This window comes from Arachis hypogaea, chromosome 19, assembly GCF_003086295.3.
Source record: "Arachis hypogaea cultivar Tifrunner chromosome 19, arahy.Tifrunner.gnm2.J5K5, whole genome shotgun sequence".
Taxonomy (NCBI): domain Eukaryota; kingdom Viridiplantae; phylum Streptophyta; class Magnoliopsida; order Fabales; family Fabaceae; genus Arachis; species Arachis hypogaea.
The window spans coordinates 44,774,811-44,779,617 of NC_092054.1; positions in this window are offsets into that span (position 1 = coordinate 44,774,811).

Consider the following 4,807-nt stretch of genomic DNA (forward strand, 5'->3'; position numbering starts at 1 on the left):
AAATGATGCAGAAATCCACTTCCGGGGCCCACTTGGTGTGTGCTTTGGATGAGCATTGAGCTTTACACGTATAGAGACTTCTCTTGGAGTTAAACGCCAGGTTGCAGCCTGTTTGTGGCGTTTAACTCTGGTTTGTAACCTGTTTCTGGCATTTAACTTCAGAATAGGGCAGGAAGTTGGCGTTTGAACGCCAGTTTGCGTCCTCAAAACTCGGGCAAAGTATAGACTATTATATATTGCTGGAAAGCCCTGTATGTCTACTTTCCAACGCAATTCAGAGCGCGCTAATTGGGTTTCTGTATCTCCAGAAAATTCACTTCGAGTGCACGGAGGTCAGAATCCAATAGCATCTGTAGTCCTTTTTCAGCCTCTGAATCAGATTTTTGCTCAGGTCCCTCAATTTCAGCCAGAAAATACCTGAAATCACAGAAAAATACACAAACTCATAGTAAAATCCAGAAATGTGAAATTTGCATAAAAAATAATAAAAACATAGTAAAAACTAACTAAATCATACTAAAAACTACATAAAAATAATGCCAAAAAGCGTATAAATTATCCGCTCATCAAAGGTGCAGGTCCGAGTTCTTGCTCCTAAACTCGACCTGACTCTTTTTAGCCTAGACAATGTGGTGGAAGATGGGAAGATAGTGCCTGCCCCAGATGATGAAGATGATGGGCCTCCTCCTGCACCCCCAGCCAAAGCTTCTGCAGCCACGATTTCTTCAAATCCTTCTGCTGAGGTCGACCATTCCCAACCTGATCCGGATTGTGAAATTCTTAATCATGAGGATGGGAACGTGGACGCCGTCCCTGTGAATATCATTCCTCCTCCTTCTGCCATTGACGCTGCTACTGGGGAAACTTTGCACCCCTTATGATTTATGTGTTTTATCTCCACAGCCCAACTTGTGGGCTTTTGAACTCTATTTTTTGTAACTTTGTTTATGATTTGGTTCCCTTGACTATTAGTTGCTTCTATGCGACTTAGTAGAAGAACAAAAATGTTTTTGAACTCTTGAGGCCCTCTTTCAGGTCACCCTCTGAGTCTTTTTTATGATTGTTGTGTTTCTTTTGATATGTTGATCGTTCCTTTGCAAATTTTGTAGATCTCTGTTGCTCGACCTCTTTTAGATCATTGTTTTATCTGTCTCTTGGTCGGGCGAGATGATCCTTGGGGCTAATATGTTTGACAATTTTTTAGTATTCTGGTAGAACCCTTTTAGTTGGTTTTTGAACAATTTTGATAGCCTTGTTGTGGAGCCATTTCTCTTCGGGTAAAGCTACATTTCTTTGCATGCTTTGGATGGTCGACTTTGTTCGTTTGAAATACCGCTTTCATTGGTCGACTTCTCTTTGTTGGTTCTTCTTGTTGAACCTTCTTAAGTTATTTTTAGTAATGCATTTTTACTCAGACCTCGCCAGGCCTCTTTCTATGGATTACTTTTTATAACTTTGTCTCTTTGATTGGTTTGGTCAGACTTCTTCTTGTCGAATCCTCTTAAGTTATTTTTAGTAATCCATTTTTAGTAAGACCTCGTCAGGCCACTTTTTATGGATTACTTTTTATAACTTTTTGTCGATCGCCTTGCCCGACTTCTGTGTCGGTACTTCTTAAGTTATTTTTAGCAATCCATTTTTAGCCAGGCCTCGTCAGGTGACTTTTTATGGATTACTTTTCATAACTTTGAAGAACTGAAGATTGATGGTTTAGAAGTTATAATAAATACTCGTTGTAAGTATAGTTACTAAACCAAGCAATCAACCTTTCTTACAAAAGTTTTGATTGTCACAAGTAACAAACCCCTTTTTAAAATTGATAACCGAGTATTTAAACCTCGGGTCGTCTTCTCAAGGAATTGCAGGGAGGTATATTCTTATTATTGGTTATGAGTCTTGTAAATTGGGTGTTTTGAAAGTAAGGAAGCAATATGTTGAATGATAATAAGAATAAAATAAATAATTATAAAATAGACTCTTGGCAAGGTATGAAAACTGGAAGTCCTATCCTGGTTATCCTTATCAATTGTAATGAGAATGGAATTTTTCTCCCACTTTGTTAACCTCTAACTATGAAGGTAAGTTAAGTGGATGAATTAATTTTGAATCCTCAACTCCTAGTCTTTCCTTGGGAAAAGTTAGAGTTATTGGAACCTAAATTAATTCTGGAAGAATTCCAATTTTCAATCAACCATGAGTTTGATAACTCAAGCGTCTCCAATGACTCAACCAAAGCCAAAAAGGGAAAAATCTAAATTATTTATATAAATAAAAGAAAGCAATCATAATTCTGAAATACCTCAAATTATATTAAATAAAGAAATCAATTCTAACATGGAGTTCATAAGCCAATTAGGCAACATAACTAATACAAGCATTAAAGCATCTGAAAGTAAAAGAGAAATATAAAATAAAAGGAATATTGAACCTATGACTGAAGATGAGTTGAACTAAACTAATAGAAATCCTAAAATCCTAAATTCTAAGAGAGAGGAGAGAACCTCTCTCTCTAGAAACTACATCTAAAACTAAAAATTATGAATTATGAAAGCATTCTTATGAATGGATGCATTCCCCCACTTTATAGCCTCTAAACTGTGTGTTCTGGGCTGAAAACTGGGTCAAAAACAGCCCAGAAATTGCCCCCAGCAATTTCTGTTACGTTCAGGTCGCGGGAAGGTGACGCGGAGGCGTCGTCCATGCGTCCGCACGGATTGAAGTTCGCAGATGCGACGCGGGCGCGTCATTCACGCGTTTGTGTCACCTAACATCAGAGCAGCTATGATAAATTATATATCAAATCGAAGCCCCGGATGTTAGCTTTCCAACGTAACTAGAACCGCATCATTTGGACTTCTGTAGCTCAAGTTATGACTGTTTGAGTGCAGAGAGGTCAGGTTGGACAACTTTAGCAGTTCCTTCAGTTTCTTGTATTCCTTCCACTTTTGCATGCTTCCTTTCCATCCTCTAAGCCATTCCTGCCCTATAATCTCTGAAAACACTTAACACACATATCAAGGCATCTAATGGTGATAAGAGAGGATTAATATTAGCAATATAAAGGCCAAAGAAGCATGTTTTCAATCATAGCACAAAATCAGGAAGGAAAACATAAAGCATGCGATTAGTATGAATAAATGGGTAAAGAGTTGATAAAAACCACTCAATTAAGCATAAGATAAACCATAAAATAGTGGTTTATTAAACTTCTTGCAGTAATCTATTTTTGTCGCTTTCACCTGGCCGACTTCTTTGTAATCGGGTGACGAGTTTGGTTCTCATCTTGCCGACCTTGTCGTATTCGGGCGGTGAATTCTTACACTCAGATTAATACGTCTTGGTAGATAACCTTTTTATGGAATCTGAAAAACTTTATTCAAGTAGGAAATACAAAATATACAAGAGTATATACATATAAGTGCTTACCCTTCTAAATTGGACAATTTTGTAGACCTTGACTTGGTGCCTCATTAAAAACCCTTTTCAGGAAAAAGAGTGCACCTTGACCTAAGATCTTTATCACTTTCTAACTATAGTACCTTCTCAGGTTACATGCATGCCATGACCTCGGTAGCTCTCGGCCTTCCAGATCGGACACTTTGTAGTAACCTTTTCCCAGTACCTCTACAACTCGGTAAGGTCCTTTCCAGTTAGCTGCTAGCTTCCCTTCTCCTGATCGACCTGTTCCGATGTCATTTCGGATTAAGATGAGATTATTGTTGGCGAAGCTTCGCTGGACTACTCTCTGATTATACCTTGAAGTCATTCGACGCTTTAGCGCTTCCTCTCTAATCCAAACTTTTTCTCGGATTTCTGAAAGTAGGTCGAGCTCTTCTCTTTAATTTTGGGAATTGGTATCTTCATTGTAGAGGATTATCCTAGGGGATCCTTCCTCTATCTCTACTGGGATCATTGCCTCGATTTCGTAAGCAAGTCGGAAGGGTGATTCTCCTGTGGTGGAGTGTGGAGTTGTCCGATATGCCCATAGGACTTGTGGGAGCTCTTTGGCCCAAGCTCCCTTTGCACCCCGTAGTCTTCGTTTTAACCTGGCTAGTATGACTTTGTTGGCAGCTTCTGCCTGTCCATTAGCTTGTGGGTGTTCTACGGATGTGAATTGGTGCTTTATTTTTAAGGCGGCTACCAAGTTTCTAAAACCTGTATCAGTAAATTGAGTGCCATTATCTGTGGTGATGGAGTAAGGGACTCCAAACCTTGTAATAATGTTCCTGTATAAAAATTTCCGTCTTTTTTGGGTGGTGGCATTAGCTAGGGGCTCTGCCTCAATCCATTTCGTAAAATAGTCTACCCCTACAATGAGGTACTTGACTTGTCCTGATCCTTGGGGAAAGGGTCCGAGGAGGTCGACTCCCCATTTTGCGAATGGCCAGGGTGACGTTATGCTGATGAGCTCTTCTGGTGGAGTGATGTGGAAGTTAGCATGCTTCTGACATGGTGGGCATGTCTTGACAAATTCTGCCGCTTCTTTGTGTAAGGTTGGCCAGAAAAATCCATCTCGGAGTACCTTCTTGGAAAGATCTCGTGCCCCCAAGTGGTTGCTGCACATGCCACTGTGTACTTCTTCTAGGACTTCCCTTTTGTTAGAAGTCGGTACGTACTTTAGGAGGGGTATTGAGATCCCTCTCCTATATAAGATGTCACCCATCATAGTATAGTACTGTGATTCTCGTATTAACCTCTTTGTCTCTTTCTTATCCGTGGGGCGTGTTTCTGTCTTGAAGTATTTGATAATGGGGGTCATCCACCCTTGATCCTGACCAGATATGGTTAGAACCTTTTCTTCCTCTGA